At 36.7% G+C, this 24,135-nt stretch overlaps 1 long non-coding RNA gene and 1 pseudogene across 2 annotated transcripts; both read left to right on the top strand.

Moving 5' to 3' along the window:
• The first annotated feature begins 413 nt into the window (after window positions 1-413).
• Window positions 414-1,730, top strand: LOC143586290 (uncharacterized). The gene is made up of 4 exons (XR_013144687.1): window positions 414-497; window positions 1,196-1,358; window positions 1,475-1,567; window positions 1,646-1,730. It is a non-coding gene; the product is annotated as an uncharacterized LOC143586290 (long non-coding RNA).
• An 11,760-nt stretch (window positions 1,731-13,490) lies between these two features.
• On the top strand, window positions 13,491-14,853 carry LOC143586291 (expansin-B15-like; annotated as a pseudogene). The gene is made up of 4 exons (XR_013144688.1): window positions 13,491-13,683; window positions 13,815-13,928; window positions 14,028-14,221; window positions 14,325-14,853. The product of XR_013144688.1 is annotated as an expansin-B15-like (transcript).
• The last annotated feature ends 9,282 nt before the right edge of the window (window positions 14,854-24,135 follow it).

Genomic DNA, 24,135 nt, shown 5'->3' on the forward strand with positions numbered 1-24,135 from the left:
GCACCCTTTCAACTTCTTGGAAGACGCCGTAATATTTATTACTTCTCACCGTCGGCGACTTGATTTATATCGGTTACGATTTTCTTCCGGCGACTCCTTGCTCCTTTAAGAACCGACGCCTTTAATTGAACAATTTAATGCATCCATTGAATCCTTGTTTTCCTTTTAATAATTCCCGATGTCAGTTTTAAAAAAATCGCACCCTAAAACTAGAAAAATGGAAGAGGAATCCTCTCTCTAATTCAACAAATGGAAATGAAATCATCTCTCTAACTAAACAATAACAAATTGAATTGTATGTTGCTTCAGCAACCTGTCTCTCTCGTTCGTCTTGGATCATCGGTTCTACTATCCTCCAAGCGATTCCAGTTAGTGATTAGCATGCAATTGTCGTATGTGTTCACGTGTTCCACTCAATTCATGATACGTGGATGCTTATGAATAATTGTCTCAACCTTGCACGTCATATGTTCGACAAAATGCCCAAAAGAGATTCTGTATCATGAAACGCCAATATTACCTCTTTAAGTAATTTGTTTTATTAGATCAATTTTTGTTTTGGTTCAATCTAATTTCTTCTAATTTTCAATTATATAGTTATTATCATTTCCAAATCTTTATAAACAACCAATAGGTGTATATTTTTTCTAGAGAGAGCTGTCGGTAAGTTTTATGGGCAAAATGGTCTGACTTTAAGGCCAAGAATGTTATATTTGCTTCAACGGTAAAATGACCCAAAGATAAGGCTACAAATGTTATATTTTATTTACTTTAATGATATAATGGCCCAAAGTTAAGGCCAAAAATGTTATATTAGTGGCTCACAACTCTTTTATCTCCACTGTTAAAGCCTACTGGTAAGTTTTAGTAGCAAAATGGTCCAAGTTTAACGCTAAAAATGATATATTTGCTTAAAGGGTAAAATGGTCCAAAGTTGAAGGCCAAAAATGTTATATTTAATTACATCTATTCAAGTTTTGAGTTGCAGTTTTGTGAGTAAGGTTGTGTGAATTGCCCTTTGTTTAGATGGGTAAAGATTCAGAACATATTGTTGATTGCACTTCTCCTTATTATTGTGAAAGGAATGACACTAAAGTTTGGTCAATTTACATGCCTACCGTTTTCATCATATGTTGTGTTTTCATACTTGATAAGCCATTTCTTTATATAATGATTACAATTTTTTTATTTGTAGGCACTTCTCGAGTACAAAAGACATAAGGTCCAGATTGGTGAGCTTGAATTCCCTCTTGCAACTGTCTTCCCAGAGGCCCGTAACATTGTTTATCCCTTCACTTTTGCCGGTAAAGTTCGTCCTAAAGTACACACCATGTTCACAGAAAGATAAGTGATCCCAGGTTTACTCTAAGATTGATGATTATTTACATATAAAGAATAGTTATAAGTCTGTCATCTCTTGAATCAGCTCCGCATCACAAAGTTCTAATGACTATTAATAATTATGTGATATCAGCCATTATCCGCAACTCAAACTACATGTGAGGAAGGTAAGAGGTGGTTTCAAGGTACTGCATATGCGGTTCGCCAGTTTCATTGGCTGGTTGAGGTACCCAAACGTTGACTTTGGTCAAATTAACATATTATTAAGAACACATAATATTATTAATAACTTTTGAGTGTATAGGATGCAAGAAGCAAGGATATTGAGGATGTTCTCATTATATCTGGTGATCACTTGTATAGAATGGATTATATGGACTTTCTTCAGGTGAAAATATTATAACCGTAAACAAGTTTTATATTAATTATAGTTTTGATTTACAAATTAACATATTAAATCTTCATTTTTGTTGTAGAGTCACAAACAAAGTGGTGCAGATATCACAATTTCTTGTCTACCCATGGATGACAGGTTATTTCTGTTTGTTTTCTTCACAACATGCTCACTGACGATACAAAAGACCAAAATACCCTCATGTACATTGGTCAAAACGTTAACACCATTTGGTCAAAAGGATGTAATGTGTTACAACTTTTTAACTAAAGGACATTTTTTTAGTTAACTTAGTTAAATGGCACAACCTACAATTTGGAGTAATCTTAAAGAACGAAAAATGTAATGCGCTCATATTTATTTTTAACATTACTTACGTGTGATAGTTGGGCCTCGGATTTTGGATTGATGAAGATTGATGGGAAAGGGAGAGTTCTTTCATTTAGTGAAAATCCTAAAAGGAACGGGTTAAAAGCAATAGTAAATTAGTAGATATTTAAAATGATATGATAAAAACGATTAAATTGTTTATACGGTTTAATTTATGCTTCAGACAGTGGATACAACGGTTTTGGGATTGTTTAAAGAAGAGGCTGAAAAGAAGCCGTATATTTCCTCCATGGGAGTATATATTTTCAAGAAAGAGATCCTTCTAAATCTTTTGAGGTACATGACACATTTTCCCCGTTTTTTATGACATTTTAAAGATGATGAATGTGTTGATTATGATTACAGAAACAATATTGATACAGATATGATCTAAATCTTTGAATAAATTGATTTAATAGGTTGTATGCGTAAAAATAGACTTCGAGCCATGCAGGGTTGGTATGCTCAACGACTTTCAGGTTTCGGTGAGGTTAGTGAACCAATCATTGAGTTGATTCAGGGGCATACTTATGTCATTTTACAACTCTACAATGATAATATTCAAGATTAATCACGAAATACTTAACACAATAATTAATAGGCTTGTAAATTAAGCGAATGAACACGAATAAAGCATGTTGGTTTTTGTTCGTTTAACTTTAAACGAACAAACAATTGAGCACACACATTTAAACGGACGAGATTTTCTAGATCACCTTTATTAGTATTAAATGATTAAATATATATCTTTAAAATATAAAGAAGTGAACAAAGGTATATGTATGTGGCACACCCGAAGCCGAGACCCGTTTGACGCATTATTGGTCAATTATATCTTGTGTTATAGACTGAAACAAAATTGATATTTTGCTACTGTTATTAGTATTTTTACTTTTGCTCTCATCTCCCTAGACCCTACTCTACAAATGGGATTTTACTGGGTACAGTTGTTTGTTTGTTTGTCTGTCTGTCTCTTATCTTTCTTTCAAAGCTGCCTAATTAGTTCTGCTATCATGTTAGGATTCTAGAGATAAGCAAAAGTTGTGTTATGTTGATGCAGAAGCAATCTGATCTTTTGCTGAATGCTGATGATCTGGATGCTATGTGGGTTTGCTCGAGAGAAAATTGTGTTATTGATGATGCCACCGGTGCAGAGAAGGTATTCACCTCATCAAAATGTCACATATATAGTCTTCCTCTTTTGTGTTTTTGGATCTAATATCACTTTTCATGCAAATAATGAATGATTATTTGATTGGCTAATACAGCTCAGATTTACTTGATGTATTTAATTTCTTTATAATATCTTACCATCTTAGTTTCTGTGCTTCTTGTTTCATCATCCAATGGTGATGCTGATATCTTTCTTTCTGTTATGATACATATAGGCACCTTTTCACATTCTTTATAATACCTTTTTTTGTTAGACCTACAACTTTTGGACTTGGAATTATCAAAGTCAATTATGAGTACAAACAACAGTTCCAAAGAACAAAGTATTTCATATGTTAGAAAAAGAATCACTAATCGTGTATATGTATGTGTTTAGCTTTTGAAATATAAAGTTAACTTCCAGAACTTTGGGATATTTGCAGGGTGTTGAGAAGCTGTAGGCTGCCAAACGAGCGTAGCAATGTCATGCTTTTAGGTTTAGTTTCGAACCCATATCATGTCGTGCGATTTGAGGTGTTTGACAACCGCTTAGTAGGTATTATGGGTCAGAATAGTTGAACAAATAGCTCTAAAGAGTAGCGATGGTGGCTGCCAGAACAGTATTTTAAATGGGACAACAAGTTCGAGTGTTTTGGGCTCAGCCTCGGGGCCGAATGGAGGTGCATGGGCTGACTATTCATAGCTGACCAGCAAGAAGGACCAGCTGAAGATCAAAACCTTGAGTTTGAATAACAAGCACGCTTATTTAGTTGCTTTGTTGTATGCTATCAAATAACTAAAAAATTGTTGGATTAAAGCAATTCTAATTGTGTAATTATATGCTTTTGATGGTATAAATTTGTGCAGAATTTGGTTACTCACGTATATCTTTTGGCCCGTTACATCATAATTAAGCACATTTCTGGAAATCACTAGAGTCATATTTCATTGCAAATTTCTTCCCCGTTGTTTGTTAAAATATGTTATTTCAGGCCAAACTCCTACCGGCCGAATCCCCGTTGCATGAATAAGGAAACTAATATAGAAGTTGTATATAATATATCATGAGATGCTTAATAAATAACATAAATGAGTCCACAATGAACCTTACATACCTAGCTAATTCACAGTGAGTCTCCGCTGCAACGTGTAGGCACACTTGCTAGTCCATTATAATTAGTGTTATATCTTTTCTTTTTGTTTTGACATTAATTACGTATAACAACAATCATACAAATAGATTGACATTTAAATTATTTAATATCTACTGATGACGGGGTAGTCCAAAGTCTGGTAAAATGACTTTCACACATTAACGCTAAAGGTTAAATGGTTAAAAGGTTCGTTTACCGCCAATACAAGTACATGAACAGTAAAAAGCATGAACGGTAACGCATCACATCACTGTTCACTTGTCTTTCTGCCGTAAAAAGGACACATGCTCAGAAAGAATGCTATTAACCACAGGTCAATACCCTCCCATGCCTAAAAGGTCAGCCCTCTACCACAAACAAGAGATTCACTAGTTTAACTATTGGACAAAAGCCTTACATTCCTTCCCTATAAAAGGAATGTAACTCAGTCATTAGAGGACACGACAGATCTGGGAGTGTAACTTACACACTCTGATCTTCTCTTCTTCCTTGAGAACTTGCCCTTTGCATGTTTCTTTCTTACTTCACTAAGAGCTTACATCTAAAAACCCGCTCATCTCGGTCTTGGATCCTTAGTGAATCATAACAAATAACAACTAAACTAGTGAACCTCTCTCTACGTTTTGCAAACATAGAGGGACCCGACGACCTGCGTTAGGCTAACCGGAACCCTTGAAGCCTGTTAGCCTAATCGGTCTATTCACTATCATTGGTCTTATAATTGTTGTAACAGCATCTACAAATAAAGAAAACAAACTGATTATATATAATATAACTAAGAATAAACGATAAGGCAGTTTTTTCTTTAGAGTAATATGTTTTCACTTCTCCGTCTCAACTTTAATATGCATATTTAATTATAGCTTCTTGTCTCATGAAATCAATAAAGTCTAAATATGAGCCATTAACGAGTATAATAAATTAAATCTAGTTCATGAAAAGTGTAGGAAATATTTATTTTATAATATCTATATTTTAGATCATATCATCATACAACATTCGTAAGGCTTCTCTTCACTTACACCAATCTCCCTGAACACGATGAACTACACGACTATCAATATCCTTGTCACTCTAGATAAACAATCATAAATACTTGAACCGGATTATATGTGGACCAACTAGGCCTTCAATACTGATTTGGGTATCCCCTCAACGCTTACACCACTGAAGTTACAGTAAAGGTACTCGGTTTTAGAATGACATATCTTTAAACATTTGCGCTCTAATGTTTCTTGCCATCCTCTAGTCTCATCCAACCTCATTTTACACTCCGCTACTAGCACAATATCATCGGCAAAAAGCATGCACCAAGAGATTGCCTCCTGGCTTGATTTTGACAACTCATTTAATACTAACGCAAACAAAAACGAGTCATCACGAATCCTTGTTGAAGGTTCACCTCTAGCGATAAAAAGTTTGTATCCCCCACCAGCAATCAAATGCTTGTTTTAGAACTAGCATACGTATCCCTAATAGCACCTGTTAACTTGCTAGGAATCCCTCTCTTCTCAAGACTATCCAAAATGACTCGTTCTTGCACACTATTGTAACTATTGTATGTGTTTTCAAGGTCAATAAACAATATATGCTTCTTCTCTTTATACATAACACATAAAGTTTATGGTTTGAATTGTTACATAAAAGTATTATTGGTAAATTAAATTATGTTCATCACACCATAGTTAAAACCTTAATATAACATTATAATCTGGTTAGAACTTAGAATGTGGTAACTTCCATGGGCAAAAATTTTATAATGTGGAAAAGCAAATCAATATGCTCCATAAATAATGTTATCATTTCACTGCAATAATTATAAAGAAAAGGCAGAAAGAAAAGACAAGAAAACAAATAATATGATCCAATGTAACACATGCTATCATAACTGAATTAATGTAAGTATGTAACCACAACAATCATTACAATTAGCGCCTGGTTACATGTCCCTCACACAAACACACAATATGCTATGTTTATTGATTACTAACGACCATAGAAAACTAATCCCGCCATTTCATAAATTAAAATACTGATAAATGAATATTCAGCCTTCAGGTACATGAGACATAAGCTGATTAATACACTAAGTTTTTAAATAATTTATAATTTTTAACGCATATGGTACATCTAATAAGACATGTAAGATAAGGACAAACTTGTCTATCATAAAATATACTTAAAAATAATTACAATACTTCTCTCTCTACTTATAGTTTTGTAAATTTATAAAATAGTTTCAACTTTAACCCATCATCTTTACTCATATATTCCTTTTACTTTTAATTTTAAACCAACTTTTCACCAACGATTTTTAAATGACCATAACTTTTTCGTACGTTAATACTTTTTAAAGAAAAATTACACTATAAAAATGAGCATTAATATTGTTTTTCATTTGAGTTTGGTATTGCTATATTTTTTTGCAATTAAAAAAATTTAACACGTAACCTATAGGTGTTTTCTTAATTCGGTTTTGTCGGTTTTTAAGTTAAACAGTGAGCCAAACCGCCAGTAACATTTGTTGTCGTTGAAGACCAAAACACACTGTTGAAAATTTAATCTGAATCGTTACTAATGGTTTAGTTTAACGGATGGAGCTTTAATTATAAATCTATCATCCGGTCAGGTTTTATATGGTCGGTTTTCGATATAAACTGCATACTAACTATTTGCTATGGTTTACAAATTTAGAAACCCCGTTACCAAAAGTTAAAGGAAACACCCAACCATGAAACCAAACCGATTATTCGTAATTTGAACGGTTTCAAAATTTCAAACTAACTATAAACATTTATAATTGTTACGTGATTATTATGATTCAGTGTTACCCGCTGCATCGCACGGGCACCCGTCTAATATACAATTAAATGTGGCATATCCCACATTAATATACATAACACGTTGGACTCCATTGAATAGCTTACTTAAAAGTAGTTAGATGCTTAGATATAAGGAAACCAAATAATCATACTTTATTTATTTTCAAACATGATGAATGTGACCAATTCAACAATCCCCTTGAAATCCGGTCATTCTACAATCTACACATCAAAATTCCCAACTGACTGGACTTGATCTCCAAGGTCCACTATTTCTTATACCTTGTATTAAACCATTTCCGTCGTTCAAATATTGGTTAAATTATTGATAAATAATGTATATTATAACTAGAATTTTTTTAATTAAAAAAGCAAGGGGTTGCGTATTATTTCTGCCGACACACAATAAATCTATGAAGATTTAAAATATAAATATTTAATTTAAAAGAAGTGAGCAAAAAAAAGATTCGGTGGGTGAAATCTCTTTCTCAGTGATTTATTAATTAAATAATTGAATGTATACGTGAAATCCAAACAAATTTCACATCAAAAACATTTTTTTCAATAAAAAGTATTTATTAATATCATAATCAAAAAGATATGATTATAAAAGGGACAAAATGTCATATACGTTGAGACTAAAATCAACGACCAATAACTACCATTAAGACTGAGGGGTGTGGGGCTTCAACGGGGGCGCTAGAGCCCCTCCGCTCGCGCCCCCAGGCGCTAACACCACACCACCAGGGCGCTAGCGGGAGCGCTAACGCGAAAAACAATGCAGGCGTGAGCCGGTTAGCGGGGGAAGAGGGAGGGCTGCACAACTTTTGATGGTTTTTTGACCGTTGGAAGCCGAACAAAAAAAAAAAAATATTTTTCCTATATAATTATACCCCATTTCACCCATTTTTATACCAAAACTTCAAACCTTCACCCAAAATCAATTCATCTTCTCAACTTTTTTTTAAAAAAATGGCTGGAAATTGGTTCACAAACCTTGATTCAGATTATCTTGACGATGATTTATGGTCGTCACCGCACCAACCGATGTTTTATTCGGAGCCGCAAGAATCATCCGGCTTTCAACCATCCAACACACAACCGTCTCCTAACTTTGTTGTTCCGGAGACACAAGAATCACACGGTGAAGCTACGGGACCAAAAAGACGCGTCCACCGGAAAAAACAAGTTGCAACGGACGGGTCGGGACCGGCTTCGACTCCGAGGACGAAACGGAAAGCCACTCCGTGGTCATCGGATGAGAAGGAAGCCTTGTCGGGCTTGGATAGTCATTTATGAGGATCGGTGTTGCGGTAATTGTTTTAACGTTTTTAAAAATGATTTTTAATAAAAAGTTAAATAAAAAAGTTAAATGCAAATATAATTTATTTAGTCATTTTGCAGCCGACTACCAAAAGAGCAAGATTTTTTGGACAAAGGTTAGGGAGACGTTCTACATGCTCGTTGGGAGTACAGAGCGTAACGTCGATATGATTTCGGGTCGGTGGTCCGAAATCATAAAATTTGTCGGCTTTTTTACTAATCTTTTCAACAGGAACAGCGGTCGTATGAGACCAAGTGGCAGTGATGATTTGGCGGTTTACAATTTCACGGTCGAAGAGTGGAAGCAGGAGTGTTTGTGGAGGTATGGGATGGTGAAGACGTGGGACGATTTAAAGTTGTGGGAGAGGTTGAAAAGGTGTTCCAAGTGGGTTGAGCTGGTGGCGCCGGACTTTGATGCGGAAGTAAGGCCGAAACGGACTAAAACTAGTTCGTCTGGAGCGTATAGCACTTCAACCGGGTCGGATTGCCGCGTTGGATTCGACCTAAACATTGCGGAGGAGGAAACGTCTTCACCACCGAGGAGGTGGCCATTGGGAAGGGACGCCAAGAGGAAAAAACCGGCTGAGGGGGAAGCCGTAAACATCGCCAATCTTGTTGAATCCCTCAATAAATTCAACAAAACCATGGAGGTGGTCTCTTATGACAAAAAGGAAAAAAGTCGAATGAGAGATTTGGACTTTCTTACTAGAGACTTCAGTAACCTAAATCCGGTCGATCAAATGCTAATGGAAAAGCAAAAGGAACGTATCCGAAAGAGGTTGATCGAAGAAGACCAAGCCGAAGAATAAGAAGAATGTTTTTTTTAGTACTTTAATTTTTATTTTATTTTTAAATATTAATGTGTTTTTTTATTAATGTGTGTTTTTTTAATAATTTATGAGTTTTTTTTAATAATACGTTGTTTGAATATATTTATAAAAAAAATAAAAAAAATTCGCTGGAGCCCCTGCTGGAGCCCCTCCACACCAGGGCCAGGGGCTCCAACGGGGGCTCCAACACCCCCCTTATCCAGTTTCTCTCTCTGCCACACGTCATAATATTATTGGTTGGAGCCCCCATTAAAGCCCCCCACACCCCTCAGCCTAACGGCAGAAACATGGGGGGATATTTAATTTCCATTTTAATATAATATGATACTTTAATTGCATGACCGTTTTTACTAAAATATTATTTATTCTTACTTTTTGTCAGGAAAGTCCAAAGAATGAAATTCTTGCAAGGGCGGCAAGTAATGTTTAACGAAGTAACTTATGAAGGTGGTCAGGGTCGTTTGTTCAGCTTGGCCAAGTAGGCCTTGGTTGAATGAATAGTTTGAGTGAATGTAAACCACCCCACCTTAATACTTCAAATCGAGTTGTGTTTTATAAAATAGTTGTTTACTTCTCTTTAAATTATTGATTTGATTGTTGTAAATATTTATAAGCACCGGTATAGAACAGTTCATTTTAAAACGGCTAAATGGGGTTTACATAACGGTTTGAAAACCGTTATAAACGTCGCGTTGCAAAATGTATTTAAAACGGTTTACAAACCGGTGTAAATGGTATCTATAAACATTTCAAAACGGTGTAAAATGGTACACAAAAACAACTCTTCAAAAACTAGTGTAAAATGGTACACAAAAATAACGCTTCTTTGTAATAAAAAAATACTGAAAGATTGTTGTAAAATTTTATTAAAAAACAACGCAAACAACGCTTCTACACATTTGTTTTTTTTAATTAAATTTATATTTCCAGTAAACAACACATTGTAGTAACCAAAAGCCTCAGTTTATATACATAAATCATCTTGCATTTATACAAAACTAGTTTGACCTATATATAAAATCTAAGCAAATATACGTACAATACTATTTCTACTTCTTTGCATTTGTTCAAAACGTTTCTAGGATAACGACCTTAAAATCTTCAAAATCGCATTTGCATATTCTTCAACAATTTGAGCAAGACACCTTAGTTTCTTCCCTTCTTCTAATAACACTATGTCCATTTTCAGTCTAGCTAAAGATAAAAACAACACATATCAATTTCACCAAACTTAAGAAGATTAGAATATCCATCAAAATAAAGAAACCTTTATAACATATGTGAAAATGAATCACTTAGCCGATTACATGACATTACGACTTTATTAAATTAGGTTTTGGTTCAAGCATTATATCAAACAATTAGTGTGAATTTTTGAAATTTATCAAAACAAATAATGTTGATCACTAACATCTCCTTTACATGGTGTAACAATATATAATCCTCATTTAAGCTATTTATCAAAAACTTGGTGTGCATTATGTTTTCCTTTAATTTTATGCTTCTTTCATTCTCAAATAACCCCAAAAACAATATATCACTCTCTTTTTTTTAAATAGTTATCTAAGCGAATAAAACATCAAAAAGTGAAGGAACAAGATACACACCTAAAGTGAATTGTTACAGAAAAAGCTTATTCCTTTAATCACGAAACGGATATGTAACTACGTAAATAAATCAGAGACATCAAACAATCAACAAGCTCCAAGCTCACCATAATGATGACCTTAGCTAGACATGTGCAATATTCCAATCAGTAAACATAAGTATAGAATAAACAAATCCTTACTGAACTTATATAAAGTAAACTTAGATCTGCAACTTAATATAACAAATCAAGCGTCATAAACCCTAACTAGTATTATAAATACAATCAGCGAAGTATACCTCATTTAAATTTCGATAAACGCGTATGCAATTTGAAGAGTAAATTGAGAAAGATAGTGTATTTGAGAAAGCCATATTTAGAGGTTAAAGAGGGAAGATAAAATTAATGAAAATGTTCAAATGAGAGAAATTAAAACACTATACATAGGAGGGAGGGAACCTCAGTATCTTACACAACGTTAGTTTTCAATAAACAACGCTACTTACAATATTATTCAATGGTGGGAGGGAACCTCAAAACTTTAAACAACGCTAGCGTTCAATAAACAAAGCTACTTTACAGTAAGTTCAATAAACACTACTTTTCTTCTTATCTACAACAGTGAGATAATTGTAAAACTTTATACAACACTAGTTTTCAATAAACAACACTACTTTTTAATAAGATCAATAAACAACGCTAGTTTCTTCTTATTTACAACAGTATTCAGTTCTGGAGGAAACCTCAACATTTTAACAACGCTAGTTATCAATAAGTTTAATAAACAACGCTAGTTTCTTCTTATTACAATGGGTTTAGAAAATTGTTCTTTTTAGAACGGTAGATTACATCTTTTTCAACGGTTGACCTTCATACCGTTTTAAAACATTTTTATAACCGGTGTTAATAAAGGTTTTTTATTAGTGATGGCATGAAAATGGGTTTGTTCATCTTCTGTACCGACTAACCCAAAACCTCAAAACATTTGTGATGGTTGTTAGGGATGGGGGTACATTTGGTTGTATTACAAATAAAATCACACCTATTATCGATGATCTGGTCTTTAAATTTTCATAACTGATAAGTTTGGATAATCACCTAGCGAATGGTTAAGTATCAACTTTGGAGTAGGTGGTTTCGACTTAATATAAATTAATGAATACAACTATATTTTAAATCAAATAAAAAAGAAAATTTTGTTTTAAATAATTTCCAACTATGCACTATAGGCAAATAACAGTCACAACTTTACATTTGCCTTTGGTTGTCTCAGTTAAATGTGCATTTGTTTTTAATGGTATGCAACTAAAGGATGGTTAACTCCGTAGTTTTATGCTGGGGTGGCACCTCCATCGTCCCCATTATAATCCAATCTGCACATTATTTTCCTCCTTCGGCGACATTGGTTTTCTTCGACGACATTCTCAGATCTGAGAACATATAAACGACAACCACTACAACTCATCTTCCACCGCTGCCGCATCACCCCCGCCACCGATAACCTGCAAAATGGCCTACCACCATCTTCGTTGTCTCTCTCTTTAACAATATGGTAAAAACCTCGGTCTTAACCAAATGAATTGATCCCCTTTTTGCATCGATCTGGAAAATAAGGGTTAAATCTAAAACCCCCCGACATTCGAAAGCCCCAGGCATTTGAAACCCCCAACGTTTAAAATGATGGTGTGTTTAGATTCAAGCAATCACCAGCGAATCAACCTAACCATAATCAATACGAATCTAGGATTTGGCTACGTGTTTTTTTTTTGGGAAATCATAGGTTGCGTGTGAATGGGGTTGTAGGTGATGGCGGTGAAGGTAACAGAGAATTTGGGCAAAAAGTGAATAGTCGGAGATGATGGGGTGTGCCACCTCAACATAAGACTATCAAAGCTAACCATACGTTAGTCGCAAACCGTTAAAAAATACATCTTTAATTGTGACTGTCACGAGCCTAATGCTAAGTTAAAACTGTTATTTAGCAATATGATATAGTTAGAATTATTTATAACCACTTCTCAATAAAAAAAAATAGCAATTCAAAATCTAAAATTTAGTTTCATGTAACTTTAGTGGTGTAAACCTACCCATTGATACAACTATAACTTCAAAATTCCGTACCGATTTACACATAAATTCAAAGCTTCTTTGTCATATGTACAATTGTACAAAACTTCATAATCCTTGAGACGTATGTCTCATTTTGTAATTTGATTGGATGTACTCATTCTTCAAATTTCAAAAATAATTTGGATAAACAAGTTTGCTCAAGAAATAAATGGTATTTTTCTCATTTTCCTTCTCTCAAGAAAAAAACAAAAAAAATGACTAGTTGCCCATGTTCTTTTAGTGTCAACTTTATTTATGAAGTTAAAAAAACCATTACGCCAATTTAAATAATATGGACCCAAACATGACAAATTGAACATGGCAAACGTGGACTTGAAAGCAACAATGCTCATAAAATCCTCAATAAAAACCGTACTTTTGGACCCCTAAAATAAGCAAGAAGAATTAGGTACACTTGTGGCATAGCAACAAGTAGCAATGGCTACCAATTCTTCTCTTCTTCTCTTCTTTTGTCTTCTATCCTTTTTCACATTATCCTTCGCAATAAGACCAAATCATTTCAACTTAACGACTGTCGCCACCCACTGGTCCTCGGCTGTCGCCACCTGGTATGGCAGTCCCGATGGTGCTGGAAGTGACGGTAAGCATACCGCGCAATAAACATTTAATATTAAGGAATTCGACGTCGTAATTTAGATAAAAAAATCTTACTTTTCATATGTACCCTTAATAAAATTTTAATGCAAGATTAATTTTGTAACAACAATGCAGGAGGTTCATGTGGGTATGGAAATTCAGTGTCACAAGCACCATTTTCTTCCATGGTAACCGGAATAGGTCCCATCGCTTTACAACGCAGGAAAAGAATGTGGGGCTTGTTATGAGGTACCCTAGTGGACCCCACATTTTACAAAATTTTTAATACTTTTATTATCACTTGGAACGTGCTTATTTACTTGCTTTAGTTGTATCATATCATCGTAGGTGAAATGCACTAGACACCCATCATGCTCGCGCAAGCCAGCTCGGGTTGTCATCACCGATTTTTGCCCGGGAGGTCCATGCGCCTCGGATCATGCACATTTTGATCTTAGCGGGACGGCGTTTGGTGCCATGGCAAAACCAGGCCAAGAAAAACATTTACGTGACGCGGGAGTTTTGCAAATCCGATTTGCGCGGTAATTATTACTTTACTACCCTTTAAAAAAACCATTGAGAGATTTTTAATAATAATGTTCACTATGAAAAATTTACCAACATTTATTTCATGTTGTTCTATAGGGTCAAATGTGATTATTCACACACGAACCTAGTGTTCCACGTCGACCAGGGATCGAACCCTAACTACTTTGCAGTGGTTATCGAGTTTGAAGAAGGGGACGGGGACTTAGCTGGGTTGAGTTTGAAAGAACAAAACAGTGGCAAATGGTTGAAAATGGTGCAATCGTGGGGTGCGGTTTGGAAAGTGGATCCCGGGAGGGAGCTACACCCGCCATTTTCGTTACGACTGATATCGCAATATTCCGAGCAAGTTCTCGTGGCTAAAAATGTGATTCCTAGTGGATGGACACCCGGTGCAACATATAGATCTTTGGTGAACTACAATTAAAATGGTTGCATATTGAGTAATATTTATTTATATGGTTTTGGGTGTTATTAGTGTGAAAAAAGAGGTGATATAAGAAGAGTCAAATATATGTTTTCACATCAATTGTGAACAACAGTTGACCGCTAAGTCGCCCTTTTTTATATTAAAGAACTTTAAATATGTTGTGTTTTTGGTTTGCTAAAATGGCAAGTATTACAAAATACTTAGATGGATAGGTTTGAGTATTTCTAAAAAATGTATTGTATTGTGTGTGTGTTTCTATATAAAAATAAATATGATTGGTTAGTTATACTACGGCTTGATTGTTTTAAATGTAGCTTATGAGTTATGAGGTGTCGTTGACTGATTTTTGGCACCTGGCACTGTCACATCGGTAAAAAAAAATCAGGTGTTTTTTTTAAAGACCAACCAAATTATATTAAAGCAAGCAAACAAAAAATGGTACAGTAATAAGGCTGTTCAAAAAGCCCGCGGCTTGTTCGAAACTCGCTCGAAAATAGCTCGAAAAATGCTCGGCTTGAAAAAGCTAGATTCTAAATGACCTCGGCTGGATTTCTAAACGAGCCGAGCTCGAGCCAGGGTCAGCTCGGCTCGTGGCTCGGCTTTGGCTCGACTCGTTAGCTCGGCTCGTTGGCTCGTTTAGATTAAACCCTAAATTTTAATATCTACATATAATAATATACGCCCTGCTTGCGGTGCGCGCATATAATGTATATATCTGTGAACCCTCTGGTGGACAAAAGTAAAAGTGCACTAATTTTGACGTTATTTTACTAATCTCGTGAAAATAACGTTAAAAGCGGCGGAAAGTTAATCAGGCATCATGTGGTGGCGTTGATAGCCGAAAGACAAGGGCACATGCACCAATCAGCCGGTGTCCCTGATGATTGAGTGCTATGTGCCTTATGTCCAAGGCTTGATGCAAAACTACTATCGAGCCGGGGGTCTCACCGGAAGCAGCCTCTCTATCCCTATGGGATAGAGGTAAGACTGTCTACATCTTACCCTCCTCAGACCCTACCATAGCATTGCTATTGGTGGGATATACTGAGTATGATGATGATGATGATGATGATATAATAATATCATATTTATACATATATTATTTCACTTAATACTTAAAACCTTATAAAAGAATAATAAAAATAAATCATATAAAGTTATAAATTCTCTAATTTATAATCTTTATATAATATGTATGTTAAAATTATATTTTTTTGTTTTTTATATATCAAAATTTGTAAAATAAAAAATAAAAAAATAAAAATAAAAAAATTAAAGGAGTCTGGCTCGACGAGCTCGAGCTCGATTTTTCAGCTCGATAAGAAAAACGAGCCGAGCTCAAGGCCAGCTCAATTATGTTCGAGCTTGAGCTCGAGCACACTCTGGCTCAGCTCGACTCGGCTCATTTACAGCCCTACACAGCAAGTAGCTGCCACCACCTAAACAGAAACAACAAACCACTAGAGAAAGAAGAACCAAAAAAACAGAAACCAAATCTCAAAACAAATTACAAATTAAAGCTCTTCCACTTCTCCTATGTCACATGCAAAGCATATTTAGACAGGTTACGTATCCATAGGAAACCAAGCACCTTTACTCTATCCACCAAGTCGACCAACATTGCCGGTTTTCCTTCAAAAACCAAAGCATTCCTCGCAAAGACACCAAATAGCCACCAATGTGACCCCATAAAAAGCTTTAGCCTTCTTTTTTCCGAAACTTGTGTATTTGTATTCGTCCAAAATATCCCGAATGCTAAACGCGTAGATACTTGGGATCTTGCACCACAAGGAAATGACTTGCCATAGCTCCTGGGCTAAGCCACAATTCACAAACAGGTGCTCACTTGTTTCCTCAGCATCACCACAAAATGGACAAAGGGTCACCGGGACGATAATGTTTCTCCTTGCCAAAGCATCGCGAGAAGGTAGTTGTTCCAAAACTGCCCTCTAAATGACCACACCCACCTTTGTAGGGACCCAATTGTTCCAAACAAAGGAATAATATGGTGTCTCGCCTATCGAACCGACTAATTTAGTTTTGAAACTGCTGACCGAAAAACCTTGTGCTTCGTTTAATAACCAAACGTAACGGTCTTCCTTCATCTCTAACCCCACTGTTAGACATGAGAGTAGAAGTTGGCGATGTTCTTCCAACTCAACGGCCGAGGCTGGTGGTCTAATCCAATTTCGAGTGCTACAGATGGCCCCATCAACTAAATATAACCTTTCCGCGACACTGCACTCTTTTACTGCATCAAGAATGAAAAGCCTTGGGAACCTTTTGTAGAAAGGGGTGTCCCCATTCCATAAGTCAAGCCAGAAACGAGCTAAGTGCCCATTCTTTAGCGAACATCTAATGAGCCTAAATAAATCAATTCCCAAACCCTCTAGTCTCGTAGATATGCTATTTATATACCTCCAAGGACCTACGCTTCCGAGGTCCACCGGTATAGCCTTCCATGATCTATCATTGTGATGCAACGCCCATATGACTTTTCCCCATAAGCCGACTCGATCCGTTTTAAATCTACACCACCACTTTGAGAGCATAGCATAATTAGTATCCCGTAACGATCCGAAACCTAGCCCACCAAACTATTTGGGAGCAGTCACCTTTGTCAAGGATATCCAGTTCATTTTCGCCTTTTCGTCCGACCCGCCCCAAAAAAAACACTCGTCTTAATCTTTCTAGTTTGTCTATCGCCCCCACCGGAGCTTTAAATATTGAGAAGTGTGAAGATAATATTCTTCATGTTTCCATTAAACATAAATGCAAGTTATATACACAAAAGGTAGCACAAAATATGGAGAGAATATCTCCTTACAATTATGGGAAATATAACAACATAATAACTAGTCAAATGTATTAAATTTTGAATTATGTTTGGCGGCTCTTACCCCCTTCAAGCGAACATGTAGGGGTCCAACGCGAAGCTTTGTGCGGAAACGCTCAAACAAAGGTCGAGGGAGACTCTTTCTGAAAATGTCAGCTACCTGGAGCATGGTAGGAACAAATTTTGTGTTTAAACGACCGGCAGAGACTAATTTTCCGAATGAAATGATAATCAATATCAATGTGTTTGGCTCTCTTGTGTGACAGGATTATGACTTAGAAACAATGCAATTTTGTTGTCACATAATAGTGTTGGTCGGTCTAGTGGTAAGGCATATAAATCCCGTAATAAATGTGTTAACCAAATGATCTCAGCGGCGGTGTTTGCCATAGCTCTATACTCGGACTCACAACTTGAACATGACACAGTTGGTTGCTTCTTTGCACTCCATGAGACTATGTTTCCACCTAAATAGATGGAATATCCATTGGTTGATCGTCCTGTCTCAATGCACCTTGCCCAATCAGCATCCGAATATCCTACCAAATTCGTTTTGTGAGGTCTGTCAAAGGTTAGACCAAAAGAGAGGGTACCCTTTACATATCGTAATATTCGTTTAACGAGTTGAAAATGTGTTGTGGTGGGGTTGTGAAGGTATTGGCTAGCTTGATTCACAGCATATGAGAGATCCGGATGTGTTATGCTGAGATACTGAAGTGCTCCAACAAATGAACGATAGAGAGTCGGATCATGTAATGGAGTACCGGTTGAAATGAATGTGTAAGTAGCTGCAAGTGGGGTTGCTACTGGTTTGGCAGGAGACCGGCTCAGGAGAGAATACTAGAGGCATATTTAGCTTGACTTAGAAATAGACCAGAAGAGTTTTGAATAAATTCAAGGCCTAGAAAGTAATTTAAGGTGCCTAAGTCCTTGATTTTGAATTCTTGGTGTAAACGATGAGTGAAGTCTTTGATAACATTTTCATTGTTACCAGTGAGTATGACATCATCCACGTAACAAGAAGGTAGAGTAAGACTTTGTGGGTTTTATAGATGAAGAGTGATGGATCGGCCCGACTATGTTTGAAACCGAGAGAGACAAGTAAGGTGCTTAAGTGTTGAAACCAAGCACGCGGTGCGTGTTTGAGACCATATAATGCACGTTTTAGTCGGCAAACATGGTTTGGGAATTTTGAGTTTATGAAGCCCAGTGGTTGTTCCATGTAGATGGTCTTGGTTAGGTGACCGTTTAGAAAGGATTGTTAACATCGAGCTGACGAAGTTGCCAATTATAAATTGTGGCAAGACTAAGCACAACTCGTATTGTGGAAGCCTTTACAACGGGATTAAAAGTATGAGAAAAATTGAGGCCAGGAACTTGCATAAAACCTTGAGCTACCAAGCAGGCCTTGTAGCGATCAAGAGAACCATCGGCTTTGTATTTAATGTGATAGATCCATTATGAGCCGAACACATTGGAATAAGTAGGGTGGTGTACGAGTTCCCATGTGTTGTTGTTTTTAAGGGCAGTGAGTTCGTCATGCATGGCGGCTAGCCATTGTTGATTTTTTGAAGCTGTTTTGACACCTTTTTCTACGTGTGTAACGAAGAGAGCATGATGTTAAGCCGCTAGAGGATAAATTCGTGAGATTTGCAAAGTGTTTAGTTTTAGGATTTTGGATTTTGAACGTGTATGAATGAAGTGGGTAGAAGTTGAGTTCTTATTTTGTGTGGTTGTGGAAACATGGGGAGAAAGGTGGTAATGGATTCAGTGGGGTGGGGATGGGTATGGCAGGTGATTGAGTGGTTGATGTATGTGGGCTTAAAGGAGGAGTGGGTGTGGAATTGGTCTGTTGGGATGAGGAATTTGGAGTTAGGCTGGAAGTGGAATGATGGTTAGGTGAACGAAATTGAGTGGTGGGTATGATGTGATCTGTTGAAGTTGGAGTTTGGCTTAAATTTGAAGATGGGTTAAAAGTGGGGTTAAGAGGACAAAGTGTACATGGAGAAGGTGGATTGCATTTTTGGTTTGAGGTTGGGGTTGTGCGTGGCTCATCATGACCAATGGAGTGATTTAAAGAAGTGGTAACCATTGGTTCCGGTACATTGTCATCAAAATTTGAAAGTAGCAATTTTGCTTCATTACTGTTGGGAACAGTCTCCATGAAGGGAAAAATGTCTTCATCAAATTTTGCATGGCGTGTTATATAAATTCGTTTTGTTGATGGATCAAGACATCGATAGCCTTTGTAGTTCAGGCTTTGCATCTTCTAGGTAAAAGTGTGTGTTTTGTGTAGTCCCTAAGGTAAGGAAAAACTTGATAACCGAATACCCAAAATCTAGTATACGAAGGCTGTTGTTTGAAGAGCAGTTCAAAGGGGGATTTGTTTTCAAGAGGAGGAGTTGGGACACGATTTATGATGTAGGTGGCGGAGGTAAAATCATCAAGCCACAAGTTTGCAGGTGCATGATAATTGAACATCATAGCTAACCCCATTTCAGTTATGTGACGGTGTTTGCGTTCGGCCCGTCCATTTTGTTGAGGTGTGTGTGGGCATGATAGCCTATGATGAATGCCTTGGTTTTGAAAAAGAGTTTTAACTCGGTTATTTGTGAACTCCGTTCCACCATCAATTTGAAAAACTTTGACATTACATGTGAATTGATTTTGAACAAAGTTTAGAAAAATGATGACTATTTGATAAATATCCGGCTTGGATTTTAAAGGGTACAACCAAGTGAAACGCGAGAAGTCATCTACAAATATAACATAATACAAATATCCTTCTGTAGATGAAATTGGTGCGGGGCCCCAAAGATCATAATGAATCAAATCCAACACATGCAATGATCGATTATTATTTTCAACAAAAGGTAAATGTTGTGATTTAGATAGTTGACAAGAGGAACATAAGCCCGGTTTGGGTAATATGTAACAAATAATTGTCCTTGTTTATTCAAAACTGAAACAACTTCAAACAAAACATGGCTTAAACGGCTATGCCATTTATTGAAAGAAGCTCGAAGATGAGGAACAACAAGTGCGGCAACAAGTGAATGATGACTTTGAGAAAGGACATAAAATCTGTTACAATTGCCTCTAGCTAGAACGCTGCCGTCTTTCGGTCCTAGATTAGAAAAAAATGATTAGAGAATAAAACATCAACCGGGGAATCATTTGTCAATTTACTAATAGATAGTAATTTTTTTGTAAAGTTGGGAACAACAAGGACATTATGCAATGGTATGTTATTAAGAGTGGTGTTGCCGATTTTAGTGATGGTTAATAATTGACCATTTCTAGATGTAACAAAATTATAACCCGAATCAGCATGAGAGTTATTGAGGCTTTAGGTAGATCTGAGCATGTGAGCCGTGGCGCCCGAGTCGGTCGTCCAATCTGGAGTGTTGTGAGCTATGTTGCATTGAGCTTGAAATGCTTGAGCCAGATTTGCATCAAACGGAGTAGCTCGTTGATCATAGCTTGAGAGATTTGGACAAGCGCTAGTGATATACATCTATTTATACATCTCGAATCCCTTGTAAGGTTATGTTTCTTTAATGTTTTGAGTTTGGTTTTAGTTCGAGTTTCGTTTATCTTTTATTAATTTAAGTTTTGAGTCAAGTATGTTATAGTTATAATGTTTTAACTCTTTTGGTGTCTTGCATGTTATACTTTTCTATCATTTCAAGCGAAGTTTATGCTCGTTTTGCTTATCATTGATTACATTATTACTTCATTTACGAGTTTTGATTTATGTTCATGTAGATGGTGGCTTGGTGATCAAGGGAAGGAAGATCTAGAAGGTTCTAAGCATTACTTGGAGTTCAAGGAAGATAAATATCAAGATTTGGCAACAAATATCATAAAATAGCAACAAAAATTCGTAGCCCATCCATGGACCACGCCGCGCCGCGCGAAGGCATGCCCAAGGTGGGGCCGCACGGCGCCTAGGCTTTCTGGTCAGCTCGTTTTTGCAAGTCCAAGCCCATTTATCGTTTATATAAACATCTCTTGCAAACCTAGCCGAATCTAATCACTTGGGCAGCCGATTTTGAGAGGGTTTCCAAGGTTTTGAAGGTGATTTGAAGCTAGGAACCAAGGAGGATCAAGAGTTCTTAGTAATGATTCAAGGCTAGACTTCATGTCTACCTAGGTTTGATGAACATGTTTGATGCATGATTCTTGCTTTGTATAATGTTTTGATTATGGTTTTGTTGATTTATTAGTAAAATGCTTGATTTTGTGGTTGAATAGGCCTATTAGATCATAGAAGCTTGTTGATAGTTGGTTAGGATTTTGAATGTTTTGCTAAATTCCAATAGCTGTAAGGTGAGGAGTTGTTCATGTGTCTTGGTCAATTGCATACTAGGATAGTAGTGACAATATTCTCGCTTATTGTGTTGATCCTTGTTCATGATGTCATGTTAGTTTATCAAGTTATCTAGAGTTTTGTGTTTCGTAAGATTGCTTGCTTTAGATACTATTAATTAACCCTATTTGATAACCGTAAGGAAGTCAATATAACTTATTGTTTAATAATCTAATATTCATTCTTTGGGATTTCGTTTGATTTAGTCAATGGTCCTTAGGGTTTGTTAGATGAATACGTTTAGAAATCAGTTTCCATAATCATGTTATTTGCCCATTGTTTGATGATTGTTGATACATGGGATTCTTACCTAGGTAGATTCATTCTCTGATTGCTTTCGATCTTGTGTTTAATTGCTTGTTTCTCGTTTGCTTGTTTATTTTCTTTCTTAGTTAAATCTTAGTTTAAAAACCCCCTTTAAACATTAATAATAAATAGTCGTGTCATAAGTCGAGTCTAATTAGTTAATTAACGTAATTTATAGAGTCCTGTGGGTTCGATATTCCAGACTTACTTAGCTTTAGTACAATTGAGCGGTTCACTTGCTGGTGTTTTGTGTAGTTGAGTCTTAAGTCTAGTTTTTATTACTTGTTTAGTTTAGTTAATATTTAATTGACTGTTTAAGCACATCATGTTTTTGGCGCCGTTGCCGGGGAATCTTGGCGATTGCGTTAATAGCTTTACTTGGACTTACTTGCTATATTCGTGCTATTTGTTTAGTTTTGTTTGAGTCGTAGAAGTCTAATTTAAGTTTAGTTTATTTTTATTTATTTATAAGTTTTCGAGTCTACTCACTTGGTCTTTTGCGTTTTTAGGTTTATGCCACATCTTCATTCGCAAGGACCACCGTCTGAAGCTAGTTCGTCACAAAAATCGTCACCGCACAGTTCACCACCAGAAAGTACGAAAAGTCAACCAGCTGTTCAAATGGCCGACGACAGAACAATTGCTGCTCAAGCCTTCGATGGCTTAACCGGAAACCAGTCATGCATCATCGTTCCCGCAATCAACAATCCCAACTCGTGGCAGATTCCGTCATACGTCATGAACAACATTGTTCGAACTAATCAATTCACGGGGCGTGATGAAGAGGATGCACCGGCTCACATTAACCGACTTTACCGCATTCTTAAAACTTTTAATTTACAAGGTGCTACCGAAGATACTTCCCACCGGCTAAACCAGCTACTTGGCTTGACACACAGCCACCTGGCACGTTCACCACTTGGGAAGCACTACGTTATGCATTTATCAAGAGATACTTCCCACCGGCTAAAGCAGCTATTCTTCGCGATCAGAGTCACTCGTTTCACATGGAGCCGGGGGAGCAATATTTTCATGCTTGGGAGCGTTTTCAGTGCTTGCTGTCTCGATGCTCACAGAATGGTCTCACACCATGGGCTCTCGTGGAGAAATTTTACAATGGATTGAACTACGAAACCCAGGTTCGGTTCGACACGGCCGCGGGAGGAAGTCTACTGGCTAGGAAGAATGTCGCTAGTGCAACGAGATGTTTGAGAGCTTCGCTCAATCGGACCTTGCCAAAGAGCCACATCGCGGGAATTCCACTCCTGTCAGCAGTACATCCTCATCCGCTCGAGGTGTACACCAGATTAATCTGGATACTAGTGTGGCTGCTGCTTTGGAATCACTAACCCAAGAGGTTAAGGAGTTGAAGGCCAAGGTGGACTGGTGTGAGTTTTGTAGGGGTGGACACGGTACATTGGAGTGCCTGGTGATGAATCAACAGGTCGATTTTGTTGCTAGTCTGAACAGGTTTCCAATAATTACAACAACAATCAGAATTGGAACACCTACAAAAACCCAAATCAGAATAATGCTAACTGGCGTCCGTCGGGTGCACCACCCGGATTTCAAAATTCTTATGCTCCAGGACAAGGTCAGTATTATAATAATAATAACATCAATGGTACTAATATTCAAAATAATGTGCAGGATTCGAACGGTGGACTTGGGTGTTTGGAAGAGATGATGAAGCTAATGTTGGATAGAGATAAAGTTACACAGAAAAAGTTAGCCGACCATGATTTGCTATTCAAGAATCAACAATCTTCTATTCTCGATATTCAAAGGACTGTTGGTGATATTGCTCGTCGTTTGGAAGAAATGCCCCCAGGTCAGTTTTCAGGTATCCCTCAGACTAATCCGGCTGCTCAATTGAAAGCCATCTCCACTCGTAGTGGTAGGGTTTTTGGTCCGGAGGTAGTTAGTAGATAAATTAGGGAAGATAGGGATGATGAGTTGATAGATG

Source organism: Bidens hawaiensis, unplaced genomic scaffold (assembly GCF_021521415.1).
Source record: "Bidens hawaiensis isolate Kalapana, Puna unplaced genomic scaffold, B.hawaiensis_p1.1 tig00034604_1, whole genome shotgun sequence".
In the NCBI taxonomy this organism is placed as follows: Eukaryota; Viridiplantae; Streptophyta; class Magnoliopsida; order Asterales; family Asteraceae; genus Bidens; species Bidens hawaiensis.